Genomic DNA, 21,080 nt, shown 5'->3' with positions numbered 1-21,080 from the left:
AGGATCAGTTCTTCTCTGATGTCAGGATCTGTTGTCCTATGTGCTGCTGTGAGGATCAGTTCTTCTCTGATGATGTCAGGATCTGTTGTCCTCTGTGCTGCTGTGAGGATCAGTTCTTCTCTGATGTCAGGATCTGTTGTCCTCTGTGCTGCTGTGAGGATCAGTTCTTCTCTGATGATGTCAGGATCTGTTGTCCTCTGTGCTGCTGTGAGGATCAGTTCTTCTCTGATGATGTCAGGATCTGTTGTCCTCTGTGCTGCTGTGAGGATCAGCTCTTCTCTGATGATGTCAGGATCTGTTGTCCTCTGTGCTGCTGTGAGGATCAGTTCTTCTCTGATGATGTCAGGATCTGTTGTCCTCTGTGCTGCTGTGAGGATCAGTTCTTCTCTGATGATGTCAGGATCTGTTATCCTCTGTGCTGCTGTGAGGATCAGTTCTTCTCTGATGTCAGGATCTGTTGTCCTCTGTGCTGCTGTGAGGATCAGTTCTTCTCTGATGATGTCAGGATCTGTTGTCCTCTGTGCTGCTGTGAGGATCAGTTCTTCTCTGATGATGTCAGGATCTGTTGTCCTCTGTGCTGCTGTGAGGATCAGTTCTTCTCTGATGATGTCAGGATCTGTTGTCCTCTGTGCTGCTGTGAGGATCAGTTCTTCTCTGATGATGTCAGGATCTGTTGTCCTCTGTGCTGCTGTGAGGATCAGTTCTTCTCTGATGATGTCAGGATCTGTTGTCCTCTGTGCTGCTGTGAGGATCAGTTCTTCTCTGATGATGTCAGGATCTGTTGTCCTCTGTGCTGCTGTGAGGATCAGTTCTTCTCTGATGATGTCAGGATCTGTTGTCCTCTGTGCTGCTGTGAGGATCAGTTCTTCTCTGATGATGTCAGGATCTGTTGTCCTCTGTGCTGCTGTGAGGATCAGTTCTTCTCTGATGTCAGGATCTGTTGTCCTCTGTGCTGCTGTGAGGATCAGTTCTTCTCTGATGATGTCAGGATCTGTTGTCCTCTGTGCTGCTGTGAGGATCAGTTCTTCTCTGATGATGTCAGGATCTGTTGTCCTCTGTGCTGCTGTGAGGATCAGTTCTTCTCTGATGATGTCAGGATCTGTTGTCCTCTGTGCTGCTGTGAGGATCAGTTCTTCTCTGATGATGTCAGGATCTGTTGTCCTCTGTGCTGCTGTGAGGATCAGTTCTTCTCTGATGTCAGGATCTGTTGTCCTCTGTGCTGCTGTGAGGATCAGTTCTTCTCTGATGATGTCAGGATCTGTTGTCCTCTGTGCTGCTGTGAGGATCAGTTCTTCTCTGATGTCAGGATCTGTTGTCCTCTGTGCTGCTGTGAGGATCAGTTCTTCTCTGATGTCAGGATCTGTTGTCCTCTGTGCTGCTGTGAGGATCAGTTCTTCTCTGATGATGTCAGGATCTGTTGTCCTCTGTGCTGCTGTGAGGATCAGTTCTTCTCTGATGATGTCAGGATCTGTTGTCCTCTGTGCTGCTGTGAGGATCAGTTCTTCTCTGATGATGTCAGGATCTGTTGTCCTCTGTGCTGCTGTGAGGATCAGTTCTTCTCTGATGATGTCAGGATCTGTTGTCCTCTGTGCTGCTGTGAGGATCAGTTCTTCTCTGATGTCAGGATCTGTTGTCCTCTGTGCTGCTGTGAGGATCAGTTCTTCTCTGATGATGTCAGGATCTGTTGTCCTCTGTGCTGCTGTGAGGATCAGTTCTTCTCTGATGTCAGGATCTGTTGTCCTCTGTGCTGCTGTGAGGATCAGTTCTTCTCTGATATCAGGATCTGTTGTCCTCTGTGCTGCTGTGGGGATCAGTTCTTCTCTGATGATGTCAGGATCTGTTGTCCTCTGTGCTGCTGTGAGGATCAGTTCTTCTCTGATGATGTCAGGATCTGTTGTCCTCTGTGCTGCTGTGAGGATCAGTTCTTCTCTGATGATGTCAGGATCTGTTGTCCTCTGTGCTGCTGTGAGGATCAGTTCTTCTCTGATGTCAGGATCTGTTGTCCTCTGTGCTGCTGTGAGGATCAGTTCTTCTCTGATGTCAGGATCTGTTGTCCTCTGTGCTGCTGTGGGGATCAGTTCTTCTCTGATGTCAGGATCTGTTGTCCTCTGTGCTGCTGTGAGGATCAGTTCTTCTCTGATGATGTCAGGATCTGTTGTCCTCTGTGCTGCTGTGAGGATCAGTTCTTCTCTGATGATGTCAGGATCTGTTGTCCTCTGTGCTGCTGTGAGGATCAGCTCTTCTCTGATGATGTCAGGATCTGTTGTCCTCTGTGCTGCTGTGAGGATCAGCTCTTCTCTGATGATGTCAGGATCTGTTGTCCTCTGTGCTGCTGTGAGGATCAGTTCTTCTCTGATGTCAGGATCTGTTGTCCTCTGTGCTGCTGTGAGGATCAGTTCTTCTCTGATGATGTCAGGATCTGTTGTCCTCTGTGCTGCTGTGAGGATCAGTTCTTCTCTGATGTCAGGATCTGTTGTCCTCTGTGCTGCTGTGAGGATCAGTTCTTCTCTGATGATGTCAGGATCTGATGTCCTCTGTGCTGCTGTGAGGATCAGTTCTTCTCTGATGTCAGGATCTGTTGTCCTCTGTGCTGCTGTGAGGATCAGTTCTTCTCTGGTGATGTCAGGATCTGTTGTCCTCTGTGCTGCTGTGAGGATCAGTTCTTCTCTGATGATGTCAGGATCTGTTGTCCTCTGTGCTGCTGTGAGGATCAGTTCTTCTCTGATGATGTCAGGATCTGTTGTCCTCTGTGCTGCTGTGAGGATCAGTTCTTCTCTGATGATGTCAGGATCTGTTGTCCTCTGTGCTGCTGTGAGGATCAGTTCTTCTCTGATGATGTCAGGATCTGTTGTCCTCTGTGCTGCTGTGAGGATCAGTTCTTCTCTGATGATGTCAGGATCTGTTGTCCTCTGTGCTGCTGTGAGGATCAGTTCTTCTCTGATGATGTCAGGATCTGTTGTCCTCTGTGCTGCTGTGAGGATCAGTTCTTCTCTGATGATGTCAGGATCTGTTGTCCTCTGTGCTGCTGTGAGGATCAGTTCTTCTCTGATGTCAGGATCTGTTGTCCTCTGTGCTGCTGTGAGGATCAGTTCTTCTCTGATATCAGGATCTGTTGTCCTCTGTGCTGCTGTGGGGATCAGTTCTTCTCTGATGATGTCAGGATCTGTTGTCCTCTGTGCTGCTGTGAGGATCAGTTCTTCTCTGATGATGTCAGGATCTGTTGTCCTCTGTGCTGCTGTGAGGATCAGTTCTTCTCTGATGATGTCAGGATCTGTTGTCCTCTGTGCTGCTGTGAGGATCAGTTCTTCTCTGATGATGTCAGGATCTGTTGTCCTCTGTGCTGCTGTGAGGATCAGTTCTTCTCTGATGATGTCAGGATCTGTTGTCCTCTGTGCTGCTGTGAGGATCAGTTCTTCTCTGATGTCAGGATCTGTTGTCCTCTGTGCTGCTGTGAGGATCAGTTCTTCTCTGATGATGTCAGGATCTGTTGTCCTCTGTGCTGCTGTGAGGATCAGTTCTTCTCTGATGTCAGGATCTGTTGTCCTCTGTGCTGCTGTGAGGATCAGTTCTTCTCTGATGATGTCAGGATCTGTTGTCCTCTGTGCTGCTGTGAGGATCAGTTCTTCTCTGATGTCAGGATCTGTTGTCCTCTGTGCTGCTGTGAGGATCAGTTCTTCTCTGATGATGTCAGGATCTGTTGTCCTCTGTGCTGCTGTGAGGATCAGTTCTTCTCTGATGTCAGGATCTGTTGTCCTCTGTGCTGCTGTGAGGATCAGTTCTTCTCTGATGTCAGGATCTGTTGTCCTCTGTGCTGCTGTGGGGATCAGTTCTTCTCTGATGATGTCAGGATCTGTTGTCCTCTGTGCTGCTGTGAGGATCAGCTCTTCTCTGATGATGTCAGGATCTGTTGTCCTCTGTGCTGCTGTGAGGATCAGCTCTTCTCTGATGATGTCAGGATCTGTTGTCCTCTGTGCTGCTGTGAGGATCAGTTCTTCTCTGATATCAGGATCTGTTGTCCTCTGTGCTGCTGTGAGGATCAGTTCTTCTCTGATGTCAGGATCTGTTGTCCTCTGTGCTGCTGTGAGGATCAGTTCTTCTCTGATGATGTCAGGATCTGTTGTCCTCTGTGCTGCTGTGAGGATCAGTTCTTCTCTGATGTCAGGATCTGTTGTCCTCTGTGCTGCTGTGAGGATCAGTTCTTCTCTGATGATGTCAGGATCTGTTGTCCTCTGTGCTGCTGTGAGGATCAGTTCTTCTCTGATGATGTCAGGATCTGTTGTCCTCTGTGCTGCTGTGAGGATCAGTTCTTCTCTGATGATGTCAGGATCTGTTGTCCTCTGTGCTGCTGTGAAGATCAGCTCTTCTCTGATGATGTCAGGATCTGTTGTCCTCTGTGCTGCTGTTAGGATCAGTTCTTCTCTGATGATGTCAGGATCTGTTGTCCTCTGTGCTGCTGTGAAGATCAGCTCTTCTCTGATGATGTCAGGATCTGTTGTCCTCTGTGCTGCTGTGAGGATCAGTTCTTCTGTGATGATGTCAGGATCTGTTGTCCTCTGTGCTGCTGTGAGGATCAGTTCTTCTCTGATGTCAGGATCTGTTGTCCTCTGTGCTGCTGTGAGGATCAGTTCTTATCTGATGATGTCAGGATCTGTTGTCCTCTGTGCTGCTGTGAGGATCAGTTCTTCTGTGATGATGTCAGGATCTGTTGTCCTCTGTGCTGCTGTGAGGATCAGTTCTTCTCTGATGTCAGGATCTGTTGTCCTATGTGCTGCTGTGAGGATCAGTTCTTCTCTGATGTCAGGATCTGTTGTCCTCTGTGCTGCTGTGAGGATCAGTTCTACTCTGATGATGTCAGGATCTGTTGTCCTCTGTGCTGCTGTGAGGATCAGCTCTTCTCTGATGATGTCAGGATCTGTTGTCCTCTGTGCTGCTGTGAGGATCAGTTCTTCTCTGATGATGTCAGGATCTGTTGTCCTCTGTGCTGCTGTGAAGATCAGTTCTTCTCTGATGATGTCAGGATCTGTTGTCCTCTGTGCTGCTGTGAAGATCAGTTCTTCTCTGATGATGTCAGGATCTGTTGTCCTCTGTGCTGCTGTGAGGATCAGTTCTTCTCTGATGTCAGGATCTGTTGTCCTCTGTGCTGCTGTGAGGATCAGTTCTTCTCTGATGATGTCAGGATCTGTTGTCCTCTGTGCTGCTGTGAGGATCAGTTCTTCTCTGATGATGTCAGGATCTGTTGTCCTCTGTGCTGCTGTGAGGATCAGTTCTTCTCTGATGATGTCAGGATCTGTTGTCCTCTGTGCTGCTGTGAGGATCAGTTCTTCTCTGATGTCAGGATCTGTTGTCCTCTGTGCTGCTGTGAGGATCAGTTCTTCTCTGATGATGTCAGGATCTGTTGTCCTCTGTGCTGCTGTGAGGATCAGTTCTTCTCTGATGATGTCAGGATCTGTTGTCCTCTGTGCTGCTGTGAGGATCAGTTCTTCTCTGATGTCAGGATCTGTTGTCCTCTGTGCTGCTGTGAGGATCAGTTCTTCTCTGATGATGTCAGGATCTGTTGTCCTCTGTGCTGCTGTGAGGATCAGTTCTTCTCTGATGATGTCATGATCTGATGTCCTCTGTGCTGCTGTGAGGATCAGTTCTTCTCTGATGTCAGGATCTGTTGTCCTCTGTGCTGCTGTGAGGATCAGTTCTTCTCTGGTGATGTCAGGATCTGTTGTCCTCTGTGCTGCTGTGAGGATCAGTTCTTCTCTGATGATGTCAGGATCTGTTGTCCTCTGTGCTGCTGTGAGGATCAGTTCTTCTCTGATGATGTCAGGGTCTGTTGTCCTCTGTGCTGCTGTGAGGATCAGTTCTTCTCTGATGATGTCAGGATCTGTTGTCCTCTGTGCTGCTGTGAGGATCAGCTCTTCTCTGATGTCAGGATCTGTTGTCCTCTGTGCTGCTGTGAGGATCAGTTCTTCTCTGATGTCAGGATCTGTTGTCCTCTGTGCTGCTGTGAGGATCAGTTCTTCTCTGATGTCAGGATCTGTTGTCCTCTGTGCTGCTGTGAGGATCAGTTCTTCTCTGATGATGTCAGGATCTGTTGTCCTCTGTGCTGCTGTGAGGATCAGTTCTTCTCTGATGTCAGGATCTGTTGTCCTCTGTGCTGCTGTGAGGATCAGTTCTTCTCTGATGATGTCAGGATCTGTTGTCCTCTGTGCTGCTGTGAGGATCAGTTCTTCTCTGATGATGTCAGGATCTGTTGTCCTCTGTGCTGCTGTGAGGATCAGCTCTTCTCTGATGATGTCAGGATCTGTTGTCCCTCTGTGCTGCTGTGAGGATCAGTTCTTCTCTGATGATGTCAGGATCTGTTGTCCTCTGTGCTGCTGTGAGGATCAGCTCTTCTCTGATGTCAGGATCTGTTGTCCTCTGTGCTGCTGTGAGGATCAGTTCTTCTCTGATGATGTCAGGATCTGTTGTCCTCTGTGCTGCTGTGAGGATCAGTTCTTCTCTGATGTCAGGATCTGTTGTCCTCTGTGCTGCTGTGAGGATCAGTTCTTCTCTGATGATGTCAGGATCTGTTGTCCTCTGTGCTGCTGTGAGGATCAGTTCTTCTCTGATGATGTCAGGATCTGTTGTCCTCTGTGCTGCTGTGAGGATCAGTTCTTCTCTGATGATGTCAGGATCTGTTGTCCTCTGTGCTGCTGTGAGGATCAGTTCTTCTCTGATGATGTCAGGATCTGTTGTCCTCTGTGCTGCTGTGAGGATCAGTTCTTCTCTGATGTCAGGATCTGTTGTCCTCTGTGCTGCTGTGAGGATCAGTTCTTCTCTGATGATGTCAGGATCTGTTGTCCTCTGTGCTGCTGTGAGGATCAGTTCTTCTCTGATGATGTCAGGATCTGTTGTCCTCTGTGCTGCTGTGAGGATCAGTTCTTCTCTGATGTCAGGATCTGTTGTCCTCTGTGCTGCTGTGAGGATCAGTTCTTCTCTGATGATGTCAGGATCTGTTGTCCTCTGTGCTGCTGTGAGGATCAGTTCTTCTCTGATGTCAGGATCTGTTGTCCTCTGTGCTGCTGTGAGGATCAGTTCTTCTCTGATGATGTCAGGATCTGTTGTCCTCTGTGCTGCTGTGAGGATCAGTTCTTCTCTGATGATGTCAGGATCTGTTGTCCTCTGTGCTGCTGTGAGGATCAGTTCTTCTCTGATGATGTCAGGATCTGTTGTCCTCTGTGCTGCTGTGAGGATCAGTTCTTCTCTGATGTCAGGATCTGTTGTCCTCTGTGCTGCTGTGAGGATCAGTTCTTCTCTGATGATGTCAGGATCTGTTGTCCTCTGTGCTGCTGTGAGGATCAGTTCTTCTCTGATGATGTCAGGATCTGTTGTCCTCTGTGCTGCTGTGAGGATCAGTTCTTCTCTGATGTCAGGATCTGTTGTCCTCTGTGCTGCTGTGAGGATCAGTTCTTCTCTGATGATGTCAGGATCTGTTGTCCTCTGTGCTGCTGTGAGGATCAGTTCTTCTCTGATGATGTCAGGATCTGTTGTCCTCTGTGCTGCTGTGAGGATCAGTTCTTCTCTGATGTCAGGATCTGTTGTCCTCTGTGCTGCTGTGAGGATCAGTTCTTCTCTGATGATGTCAGGATCTGTTGTCCTCTGTGCTGCTGTGAGGATCAGTTCTTCTCTGATGTCAGGATCTGTTGTCCTCTGTGCTGCTGTGAGGATCAGTTCTTCTCTGATGATGTCAGGATCTGTTGTCCTCTGTGCTGCTGTGAGGATCAGTTCTTCTCTGATGATGTCAGGATCTGTTGTCCTCTTTGCTGCTGTGAGGATCAGTTCTTCTCTGATGATGTCAGGATCTGTTGTCCTCTGTGCTGCTGTGAGGATCAGTTCTTCTCTGATGATGTCAGGATCTGTTGTCCTCTTTGCTGCTGTGAGGATCAGTTCTTCTCTGATAATGTCAGGATCTGATGTCCTCTGTGCTGCTGTGAGGATCAGTTCTTCTCTGATGATGTCAGGATCTGTTGTCCTCTGTGCTGCTGTGAGGATCAGTTCTTCTCTGATGATGTCAGGATCTGTTGTCCTCTGTGCTGCTGTGAGGATCAGTTCTTCTCTGATGTCAGGATCTGTTGTCCTCTGTGCTGCTGTGAGGATCAGTTCTTCTCTGATGTCAGGATCTGTTGTCCTCTGTGCTGCTGTGGGGATCAGTTCTTCTCTGATGATGTCAGGATCTGTTGTCCTCTTTGCTGCTGTGAGGATCAGTTCTTCTCTGATGATGTCAGGATCTGTTGTCCTCTGTGCTGCTGTGAGGATCAGTTCTTCTCTGATGATGTCAGGATCTGTTGTCCTCTGTGCTGCTGTGAGGATCAGTTCTTCTTGATGATGTCAGGATCTGTTGTCCTCTGTGCTGCTGTGAGGATCAGCTCTTCTCTGATGTCAGGATCTGTTGTCCTCTGTGCTGCTGTGAGGATCAGTTCTTCTCTGATGATGTCAGGATCTGTTGTCCTCTGTGCTGCTGTGAGGATCAGTTCTTCTCTGATGTCAGGATCTGTTGTCCTCTGTGCTGCTGTGAGGATCAGTTCTTCTCTGATGTCAGGATCTGTTGTCCTCTGTGCTGCTGTGGGGATCAGTTCTTCTCTGATTTCAGGATCTGTTGTCCTCTGTGCTGCTGTGAGGATCAGTTCTTCTCTGATGATGTCAGGATCTGTTGTCCTCTGTGCTGCTGTGAGGATCAGTTCTTCTCTGATGTCAGGATCTGTTGTCCTCTGTGCTGCTGTGAGGATCAGTTCTTCTCTGATGTCAGGATCTGTTGTCCTCTGTGCTGCTGTGAGGATCAGTTCTTCTCTGATGATGTCAGGATCTGTTGTCCTCTGTGCTGCTGTGAGGATCAGTTCTTCTCTGATGATGTCAGGATCTGTTGTCCTCTGTGCTGCTGTGAGGATCAGTTCTTCTCTGATGTCAGGATCTGTTGTCCTCTGTGCTGCTGTGAGGATCAGTTCTTCTCTGATGTCAGGATCTGTTGTCCTCTGTGCTGCTGTGAGGATCAGTTCTTCTCTGATGTCAGGATCTGTTGTCCTCTGTGCTGCTGTGGGGATCAGTTCTTCTCTGATTTCAGGATCTGTTGTCCTCTGTGCTGCTGTGGGGATCAGTTCTTCTCTGATTTCAGGATCTGTTGTCCTCTGTGCTGCTGTGAGGATCAGTTTCTTCTCTGATGATGTCAGGATCTGTTGTCCTCTGTGCTGCTGTGAGGATCAGTTCTTCTCTGATGATGTCAGGATCTGTTGTCCTCTGTGCTGCTGTGAGGATCAGTTCTTCTCTGATGTCAGGATCTGTTGTCCTCTGTGCTGCTGTGAGGATCAGTTCTTCTCTGATGATGTCAGGATCTGTTGTCCTCTGTGCTGCTGTGGGAATCAGTTCTTCTCTGATGTCAGGATCTGTTGTCCTCTGTGCTGCTGTGAGGATCAGCTCTTCTCTGATATCAGGATCTGTTGTCCTCTGTGCTGCTGTGAGGATCAGTTCTTCTCTGATGATGTCAGGATCTGTTGTCCTCTGTGCTGCTGTGAGGATCAGTTCTTCTCTGATGTCAGGATCTGTTGTCCTCTGTGCTGCTGTGAGGATCAGTTCTTCTCTGATGATGTCAGGATCTGTTGTCCTCTGTGCTGCTGTGAGGATCAGTTCTTCTCTGATGTCAGGATCTGTTGTCCTCTGTGCTGCTGTGAGGATCAGTTCTTCTCTGATGATGTCAGGATCTGTTGTCCTCTGTGCTGCTGTGAGGATCAGCTCTTCTCTGATGTCAGGATCTGTTGTCCTCTGTGCTGCTGTGGGGATCAGTTCTTCTCTGATGTCAGGATCTGTTGTCCTCTGTGCTGCTGTGAGGATCAGTTCTTCTCTGATGATGTCAGGATCTGTTGTCCTCTGTGCTGCTGTGAGGATCAGTTCTTCTCTGATGATGTCAGGATCTGTTGTCCTCTGTGCTGCTGTGAGGATCAGCTCTTCTCTGATGATGTCAGGATCTGTTGTCCTCTGTGCTGCTGTGAGGATCAGTTCTTCTCTGATGTCAGGATCTGTTGTCCTCTGTGCTGCTGTGAGGATCAGCTCTTCTCTGATGATGTCAGGATCTGTTGTCCTCTGTGCTGCTGTGAGGATCAGTTCTTCTCTGATGTCAGGATCTGTTGTCCTCTGTGCTGCTGTGGGGATCAGTTCTTCTCTGATGTCAGGATCTGTTGTCCTCTGTGCTGCTGTGAGGATCAGTTCTTCTCTGATGATGTCAGGATCTGTTGTCCTCTGTGCTGCTGTGAGGATCAGTTCTTCTCTGATGATGTCAGGATCTGTTGTCCTCTGTGCTGCTGTGAGGATCAGTTCTTCTCTGATGATGTCAGGATCTGTTGTCCTCTGTGCTGCTGTGAGGATCAGTTCTTCTCTGATGATGTCAGGATCTGTTGTCCTCTGTGCTGCTGTGAGGATCAGTTCTTCTCTGATGTCAGGATCTGTTGTCCTCTGTGCTGCTGTGAGGATCAGTTCTTCTCTGATGATGTCAGGATCTGTTGTCCTCTGTGCTGCTGTGAGGATCAGTTCTTCTCTGATGATGTCAGGATCTGTTGTCCTCTGTGCTGCTGTGAGGATCAGTTCTTCTCTGATGATGTCAGGATCTGTTGTCCTCTGTGCTGCTGTGAGGATCAGTTCTTCTCTGATGATGTCAGGATCTGTTGTCCTCTGTGCTGCTGTGAGGATCAGCTCTTCTCTGATGATGTCAGGATCGGTTGTCCTCTGTGCTGCTGTGAGGATCAGTTCTTCTCTGATGATGTCAGGATCTGTTGTCCTCTGTGCTGCTGTGAGGATCAGTTCTTCTCTGATGTCAGGATCTGTTGTCCTCTGTGCTGCTGTGAGGATCAGTTCTTCTCTGATTATGTCAGGATCTGTTGTCCTCTGTGCTGCTGTGAGGATCAGTTCTTCTCTGATGATGTCAGGATCTGTTGTCCTCTGTGCTGCTGTGAGGATCAGTTCTTCTCTGATGTCAGGATCTGTTGTCCTCTGTGCTGCTGTGAGGATCAGTTCTTCTCTGATGATGTCAGGATCTGTTGTCCTCTGTGCTGCTGTGAGGATCAGTTCTTCTCTGATGATGTCAGGATCTGTTGTCCTCTGTGCTGCTGTGAGGATCAGTTCTTCTCTGATGATGTCAGGATCTGTTGTCCTCTGTGCTGCTGTGGGGATCAGTTCTTCTCTGATGATGTCAGGATCTGTTGTCCTCTGTGCTGCTGTGAGGATCAGTTCTTCTCTGATGTCAGGATCTGTTGTCCTCTGTGCTGCTGTGAGGATCAGTTCTTCTCTGATGATGTCAGGATCTGTTGTCCTCTGTGCTGCTGTGAGGATCAGTTCTTCTCTGATGATGTCAGGATCTGTTGTCCTCTGTGCTGCTGTGAGGATCAGTTCTTCTCTGATGTCAGGATCTGTTGTCCTCTGTGCTGCTGTGAGGATCAGTTCTTCTCTGATGTCAGGATCTGTTGTCCTCTGTGCTGCTGTGAGGATCAGTTCTTCTCTGATGTCAGGATCTGTTGTCCTCTGTGCTGCTGTGAGGATCAGTTCTTCTCTGATGATGTCAGGATCTGTTGTCCTCTGTGCTGCTGTGAGGATCAGTTCTTCTCTGATGATGTCAGGATCTGTTGTCCTCTGTGCTGCTGTGAGGATCAGTTCTTCTCTGATGTCAGGATCTGTTGTCCTCTGTGCTGCTGTGAGGATCAGTTCTTCTCTGATGATGTCAGGATCTGTTGTCCTCTGTGCTGCTGTGGGGATCAGTTCTTCTCTGATGTCAGGATCTGTTGTCCTCTGTGCTGCTGTGAGGATCAGTTCTTCTCTGATGATGTCAGGATCTGTTGTCCTCTGTGCTGCTGTGAGGATCAGCTCTTCTCTGATATCAGGATCTGTTGTCCTCTGTGCTGCTGTGAGGATCAGCTCTTCTCTGATGATGTCAGGATCTGTTGTCCTCTGTGCTGCTGTGAGGATCAGTTCTTCTCTGATGTCAGGATCTGTTGTCCTCTGTGCTGCTGTGAGGATCAGTTCTTCTCTGATGATGTCAGGATCTGTTGTCCTCTGTGCTGCTGTGAGGATCAGTTCTTCTCTGATGATGTCAGGATCTGTTGTCCTCTGTGCTGCTGTGAGGATCAGTTCTTCTCTGATGTCAGGATCTGTTGTCCTCTGTGCTGCTGTGAGGATCAGTTCTTCTCTGATGTCAGGATCTGTTGTCCTCTGTGCTGCTGTGAGGATCAGTTCTTCTCTGATGATGTCAGGATCTGTTGTCCTCTGTGCTGCTGTGAGGATCAGTTCTTCTCTGATGATGTCAGGATCTGTTGTCCTCTGTGCTGCTGTGAGGATCAGTTCTTCTCTGATGATGTCAGGATCTGTTGTCCTCTGTGCTGCTGTGGGGATCAGTTCTTCTCTGATGATGTCAGGATCTGTTGTCCTCTGTGCTGCTGTGAGGATCAGTTCTTCTCTGATGATGTCAGGATCTGTTGTCCTCTGTGCTGCTGTGAGGATCAGCTCTTCTCTGATGTCAGGATCTGTTGTCCTCTGTGCTGCTGTGAGGATCAGTTCTTCTCTGATGTCAGGATCTGTTGTCCTCTGTGCTGCTGTGAGGATCAGTTCTTCTCTGATGTCAGGATCTGTTGTCCTCTGTGCTGCTGTGAGGATCAGTTCTTCTCTGATGATGTCAGGATCTGTTGTCCTCTGTGCTGCTGTGAGGATCAGCTCTTCTCTGATGATGTCAGGATCTGTTGTCCTCTGTGCTGCTGTGAGGATCAGTTCTTCTCTGATGATGTCAGGATCTGTTGTCCTCCTCTGGATCAGTCCTCCTCCTCCTCCTCTTTGTTATCTCTGTGAATTGGTCTCATAAATCTTCGGCTGTTATCAGGACGGACTTTATCTTCTCCGCACACAATACAAAGATCATTCCTCTCCCGGAACCCCTCCAGGCGGTCTCTTCCTCCTCATCTATAGACGGACCCTTCCAGGCGGTCTCTTCCTCCTCATCTATAGACGGACCCTTCCAGGCGGTCTCTTCCTCCTCATCTATAGACAGTCCCCTCCAGGCGGTCTCTTCCTCCTCATCTATAGACAGACCCCTCCAGGCGGTCTCTTCCTCCTCATCTATAGACGGACCCTTCCAGGCGGTCTCTTCCTCCTCATCTATAGACGGACCCTTCCAGGCGGTCTCTTCCTCCTCATCTATAGACAGACCCCTCCAGGCGGTCTCTTCCTCCTCATCTATAGACGGACCCTTCCAGGCGGTCTCTTCCTCCTCATCTATAGACGGACCCTTCCAGGCGGTCTCTTCCTCCTCATCTATAGTTGGACCCTTCTAGGCGGTCTCTTCCCCCTCATTTGTAGACGTTGCGGACCCTTTACCGGACCCTCTGCAGAGTATGATCTCCGGGTGGATATTCCTGGGGCTCCTCCTTATCAGTGTCACAGGGGCCCAAGGTAAGAAGACTCACCTGTCCTCCAGCCTCTCCTCTCTCTTCTATGTCTCTTCCTGGGGCCCCTGGGGCCCCCACCCACTCAGCTTCTCCTCTCTCTTCTATGTCTCTTCCTGGGGCCCCTGGGGCCCCCGCCCGCTCAGCTTCTCCTCTCTCTTCTATCTCTCTTCCTGGGGCCCCCGCCCGCTCAGCTTCTCCTCTCTCTTCTATGTCTCTTCCTGGGGCCCCTGGGGCCCCCGCCCGCTCAGCTTCTCCTCTCTCTTCTATGTCTCTTCCTGGAGCCCCTGGGGCCTCCGCCCGCTCAGCTTCTCCTCTCTCTTCTATGTCTCTTCCTGGGGCCCCTGGGGCCCCCGCCCACTCAGCTTCTCCTCTCTCTTCTATGTCTCTTCCTGGGGCCCCTGGGGCCCCCGCCTGCTCAGCTTCTCCTCTCTCTTCTATGTCTCTTCCTGGGGCCCCTGGGGCCCCCGCCCACTCAGCTTCTCCTCTCTCTTCTATGTCTCTTCCTGGGGCCCCCGCCCGCTCAGCTTCTCCTCTCTCTTCTATGTCTCTTCCTGGAGCCCCTGGGGCCCCCGCCTGCTCAGCTTCTCCTCTTTCTTCTATGTCTCTTCCTGGGGCCCCTGGGGCCCCCGCCCGCTCAGCTTCTCCTCGTCTTGTTTCTTAGATGGTGGGTGTTTGTGTACCGGTCTCCCCCCCCTGTGGTCTGGGGATTACCGCACTGGTGACGCCTGTATCTACCTATATGTGGGTGACAGCTGCCATATGATATATATATATATTGGGGTTCACTCATCGGAACGGCTCTGGGCCCCTCATCACCTCTGGAGCCTCTTCCCTGTTTTCTCCTTGTTTTGTATCATATCCGGCTGAACCTTATCTGACTGGTATCGGCCGTGACTCCAGTATCGATGACTCAGGACCCGTCAGTGTGGGACCATATCAGGGACAGGATCAGGGACCGAATCAGGGACCATATAAGGGAACATATCCGGGTCCATATCAGGGAGCGGATCAGGGACCATATAAGGGAACATATCCGGGTCCATATCAGGGAGCGGATCAGGGATCATATCAGGGTTCGGTTCAGGGACCATATCAGGGTTCGGATCAGGGACTCAGGAGGAGACTCATTGTTACTGTGGACTTAGACCTGGTCAATATATTCCAATCATCAAAGAAAATCATCGGATATCAGGGAACGTCACATGACGAAGACCTTACAGCCGCCAAAAGGAGTCTCCCACAATGCATTGTTTCCATTAGAACACACCCTGGGTGGAGCTTAGTGGTCACATGACTGGGTACATCTGATTAATGAAGCCTGTGAATGTAGGACAACGACATCAACAATATGTCCCCCCCATGATCACTGTAGGGATGGTATTGGGCAGGTGATGGGCAGTACCTGGTTTCCCCCAGACATGATGCTGCCCCCACCATGATCACTGTTGGGATGGTATTGGGCAGGTGATGGGCAGTACCTGGTTTCCTCTATACATGATGCTGTCCCCACCATGATCACTGTAGGGATGGTATTGGGCAGGTGATGGGCAGTACCTGGTTTCCTCTATACATGATGCTGCCCCCACCATGATCACTGTAGGGATGGTATTGGACAGGTGATGGGCAGTACCTGGTTTCCCCCAGACATGATGCTGCCCCCACCATGATCACTGTAGGGATGGTATTGGGCAGGTGATGGGCAGTGCCTGGTTTCCTCCAGACATGATGCTGCCCCCACCATGATCACTGTAGGGATGGTATTGGGCAGGTGATGGGCAGTACCTGGTTTCCTCTATACATGATGCTGTCCCCACCATGATCACTGTAGGGATGGTATTGGGCAGGTGATGGGCAGTACCTGGTTTCCTCTATACATGATGCTGCCCCCACCATGATCACTGTAGGGATGGTATTGGACAGGTGATGGGCAGTACCTGGTTTCCCCCAGACATGATGCTGCCCCCACCATGATCACTGTAGGGATGGTATTGGGCAGGTGATGGGCAGTACCTGGTTTCCTCTATACATGATGCTGCCCCCACCATGATCACTGTAGGGATGGTATTGGGCAGGTGATGGGCAGTGCCTGGTTCCCCCAGACATGATGCTGCCCCCACCATGATCACTGTTGGGATGGTATTGGGCAGGTGATGGGCAGTACCTGGTTTCCTCTATACATGATGCTGCCCCCACCATGATCACTGTAGGGATGGTATTGGGCAGGTGATGGGCAGTGCCTGGTTCCCCCAGACATGATGCTGCCCCCACCATGATCACTGTAGGGATGGTATTGGGCAGGTGATGGGCAGTACCTGGTTTCCCCCAGACATGATGCTGCCCCCACCATGATCACTGTAGGGATGGTATTGGGCAGGTGATGGGCAGTACCTGGTTTCCCCCAGACATGATGCTGCCCCCACCATGATCACTGTAGGGATGGTATTGGGCAGGTGATGGGCAGTACCTGGTTTCCCCCAGACATGATGCTGCCCCCACCATGATCACTGTAGGGATGGTATTGGGCAGGTGATGGGCAGTGCCTGGTTTCCTCTATACATGATGCTGCCCCCACCATGATCACTGTAGAGATGGTATTGGGCAGGTGATGGGCAGTACCTGGTTTCCTCCAGACATGATGCTGCCCCCACCATGATCACTGTAGGGATGGTATTGGGCAGGTGATGGGCAGTACCTGGTTTCCCCCAGACATGATGCTGCCCCCACCATGATCACTGTAGGGATGGTATTGGGCAGGTGAGGGGCAGTGCCTGGTTTCCTCCAGACATGATGCTGCCCCCACCATGATCACTGTAGGGATGGTATTGGGCAGGTGATGGGCAGTACCTGGTTTCCTCTATACATGATACTGCCCCCACCATGATCACTGTAGGTATAGTATTGGGCAGGTGATGGGCAGTACCTGGTTTCCCCCAGACATGATGCTGCCCCCACCATGATCACTGTAGGGATGGTATTGGGCAGGTGATGGGCAGTACCTGGTTTCCCCCAGACATGATGCTGCCCCCACCATGATCACTGTAGGGATGGTATTGGGCAGGTGATGGGCAGTACCTGGTTTCCTCCAGACATGATGCTGCCCCCACCATGATCACTGTAGGGATGGTATTGGGCACGTGATGGGCAGTACCTGGTTTCCTCCAGACATGATGCTGCCCCCACCATGATCACTGTAGGGATGGTATTGGGCAGGTGATGGGCAGTACCTGGTTTCCTCCAGACATGATGCTGCCCCCACCATGATCACTGTAGGGATGGTATTGGGCAGGTGATGGGCAGTACCTGGTTTCATCCAGACATGATGCTGCCCCCACCATGATCACTGTAGGGATGGTATTGGGCAGGTGATGGGCAGTGCCTGGTTTCCTCCAGACATGATGCTGCCCCCACCATGATCACTGTAGGGATGGTATTGGGCACGTGATGGGCAGTACCTGGTTTCCCCCAGACATGATGCTGCCCCCACCATGATCACTGTAGGGATGGTATTGGGCAGGTGATAGGCAGTACCTGGTTTCATCCAGACATGATGCTGCCCCCACCATGATCACTGTAGGGATGGTATTGGGCAGGTGATGGGCAGTGCCTGGTTCCCCCAGACATGATGCTGCCCCCACCATGATCACTGTAGGGATGGTATTGGGCAGGTGATGGGCAGTGCCTGGTTTCCCCCAGACATGATGCTGCCCCCACCATGATCACTGTAGGGATGGTATTGAGCAGGTGATGGGCAGTACCTGGTTTCCCCCAGACATGATGCTGCCCCCACCATGATCACTGTAGGGATGGTATTGGGCAGGTGATTGGCAGTACCTGGTTTCCTCCAGACATGATGCTGCCCCCACCATGATCACTGTAGGGATGGTATTGGGCAGGTGATGGGCAGTGCCTGGTTTCCTCCAGACATGATGCTGCCCCCACCATGATCACTGTAGGGATGGTATTGGGCAGGTGATGGGCAGTGCCTGGTTTCCTCCAGACATGATGCTGCCTCCACCATGATCTCTGTAGGGATGGTATTGGGCAGGTGATGGACAATACCTGGTTTCCCCCAGACATGATGCTGCCCCCACCATGATCACTGTAGGTATAGTATTGGGCAGGTGATGGGCAGTACCTGGTTTCCTCTATACATGATGCTGCCCCCACCATGATCACTGTAGGGATGGTATTGGGCAGGTGATGGGCAGTGCCTGGTTTCCTCCAGACATGATGCTGCCCCCACCATGATCACTGTAGGGATGGTATTGGGCAGGTGATGGGCAGTACCTGGTTTCCCCCAGACATGATGCTGCCCCCACCATGATCACTGTAGGGATGGTATTGGGCAGGTGATGGGCAGTGCCTTGTTTCCCCCAGTCATGATGCTGCCCCCATCATGATCACTGTAGGGATGGTATTGGGCAGGTGATGGGCAGTGCCTGGTTTCCGCTATACATGATGCTGCCCCCACCATGATCACTGTAGGGATGGTATTGGGCAGGTGATGGGCAGTGCCTGGTTTCTCCCAGACATCATGCTGCCCCCACCATGATCACTGCAGGGATGGTATTGGGCAGGTGATGGGCATTACCTGGTTCCCCCCAGACATGATGCTGCCCCCACCATGATCTCTGTAGGGATGGTATTGGGCAGGTGATGGGCAGTACCTGGTTTCCTCCAGACATGATGCTGCCTCCACCATGATCACTGTAGGGATGGTATTGGGCAGGTGATGGGCAGGTGATGGGCAGTACCTGGTCCCCACCATGATCACTGTAGGGATAGTATTGGGCAGGTGATGGGCAGTGCCTGGTTTCCCCCAGACATGATGCTGCCCCCACCATGATCACTGTAGGGAAGGTATTGGGCAGGTGATGGGCAGTGCCTGGTTTCCTCCAGACATGATGCTGCCCCCACCATGACCACTGTAGGGATGGTATTGGACAGGTGATGGGCAGTGCCTGGTTTCCCCCAGACATGATGCTGCCCCACCATGATCACTGTAGGGATGGTATTGGGTAGGTGATGGGTAGTACCTGGTCCCCACCATGATCACTGTAGGGATGGTATTGGGTAGGTGATGGGCAGTACCTTGTCCCCACCATGATCACTGTAGGGATGGTATTGGGCAGGTGATGGGCAGTACCTGGTTTCCTCCAGACATGATGCTGCCCCCACCATGATCACTGTAGGGATGGTATTGGGCAGGTGATGGGCAGTACCTGGTTTCCTCCAGACATGATGCTGCCCCCACCATGATCACTGTAGGGATGGTATTGGCCACGTGATGGGCAGTACCTGGTTTCCTCCAGACATGATGCTGCCCCCACCATGATCACTGTAGGGATGGTATTGGGCAGGTGATGGGCAGTACCTGGTTTCCTCCAGACATGATGCTGCCCCCACCATGATCACTGTAGGGATGGTATTGGGCAGGTGATAGGCAGTACCTGGTTTCCTCCAGACATAATGCTGCCCCCACCATGATCACTGTAGGGATGGTATTGGGCAGGTGATGGGCAGTGCCTGGTTCCCCCAGACATGATGCTGCCCCCACCATGATCACTGTAGGGATGGTATTGGGCAGGTGATGGGCAGTACCTGGTTTCCTCCAGACATGATGCTGCCCCCACCCTGATCACTGTAGGGATGGTATTGGGCAGGTGATGGGCAGTACCTGGTTTCCTCCAGACATGATGTTGCCCCCACCATGATCACTGTAGGGATGGTATTGGGCACGTGATGGGCAGTACCTGGTTTCCTCCAGACATGATGCTGCCCCCACCATGATCACTGTAGGGATGGTATTGGGCAGGTGATGGGCAGTGCCTGGTTTCCTCCAGACATGATGCTGCCCCCACCATGATCACTGTAGGGATGGTATTGGGCAGGTGATGGGCAGTGCCTGGTTTCCTCCAGACATGATGCTGCCTCCACCATGATCTCTGTAGGGATGGTATTGGGCAGGTGATGGGCAATACCTGGTTTCCCCCAGACATGATGCTGCCCCCACCATGATCACTGTAGGGATGGTATTGGGCAGGTGATGGGCAGTGCCTTGTTTCCCCCAGTCATGATGCTGCCCCCATCATGATCACTGTAGAGATGGTATTGGGCAGGTGATGGGCAGTGCCTGGTTTCCGCTATACATGATGCTGCCCCCACCATGATCACTGTAGGGATGGTATTGGGCAGGTGATGGGCAGTGCCTGGTTTCTCCCAGACATGATGCTGCCCCCACCATGATCACTGCAGGGATGGTATTGGGCAGGTGATGGGCATTACCTGGTTCCCCCCAGACATGATGCTGCCCCCACCATGATCTCTGTAGGGATGGTATTGGTCAGGTGATGGGCAGTACCTGGTTTCCTCCAGACATGATGCTGCCTCCACCATGATCACTGTAGGGATGGTATTGGGCAGGTGATGGGCAGTACCTGGTCCCCACCATGATCACTGTAGGGATGGTATTGGCCAGGTGATGGGCAGTGCCTGGTTTCCCCCAGACATGATGCTGCCCCCACCATGATCACTGTAGGGAAGGTATTGGGCAGGTGATGGGCAGTGCCTGGTTTCCCCCAGACATGATGCTGCCCCCACCATGATCACTGTAGGGATGGTATTGGACAGGTGATGGGCAGTGCCTGGTTTCCCCCAGACATGATGCTGCCCCCACCATGATCACTGTAGGGAAGGTATTGGGCAGGTGATGGGCAGTGCCTGGTTTCCTCCAGACATGATGCTGCCCCCACCATGACCACTGTAGGGATGGTATTGGACAGGTGATGGGCAGTGCCTGGTTTCCCCCAGACATGATGCTGCCCCCACCATGATCACTGTAGGGATGGTATTGGGTAGGTGATGGGCAGTACCTTGTCCCCACCATGATCACTGTAGGGATGGTATTGGGCAGGTGATGGGCAGTGCCTGGTTTTCCCCAGACATGATGCTGCCCCTACGATCACTGTAGGGATGGTATTGGGCAGGTGATGGGCAGTACCTGGTTTCCTCCAGACATGAGGCTGCCCCCACCATGATCACTGTAGGGATGGTATTGGGCAGGTGATGGGCAGTACCTGGTTTCCCCCAGACATGATGCTGCCCCCACCATGATCACTGTAGGGATGGTATTGGGCAGGTGATGGGCAGTACCTGGTTTCCTCCAGACATGATGCTGCCCCCACCATGATCACTGTAGGGATGGTATTGAGCAGGTGATGGGCAGTACCTGGTTTCCCACAGACATGATGCTGCCCCCACCATGATCACTGTAGGGATGATATTGGGCAGGTGATGGGCAGTACCTGGTTTCCCCCAGACATGATGCTGCCCCCCACCATGATCACTGTAGGGATGGTATTGGGCAGGTGATGGGCAGTACCTGGTTTCCTCCAGACATGATGCTGCCCCCACCATGATCACTGTAGGGATGGTATTGGGCAAGTGATGGGCAGTGCCTGGTTTCCCCCAGACATGATGCTGCCCCCACCATGATCACTGTAGGGATGGTATTGGGCAGGTGATGGGCAGTACCTGGTCCTCACCATGATCACTGTAGGGATGGTATTGGGCAGGTGATGGGCAGTGCCTGGTTTCCCCCAGACATGATGCTGCCCCCACCCTGATCACTGTAGGGAT

Source organism: Hyla sarda, unplaced genomic scaffold (assembly GCF_029499605.1).
Source record: "Hyla sarda isolate aHylSar1 unplaced genomic scaffold, aHylSar1.hap1 scaffold_1786, whole genome shotgun sequence".
In the NCBI taxonomy this organism is placed as follows: Eukaryota; Metazoa; Chordata; class Amphibia; order Anura; family Hylidae; genus Hyla; species Hyla sarda.
Note: the sequence above shows the minus strand (reverse complement) of the source record.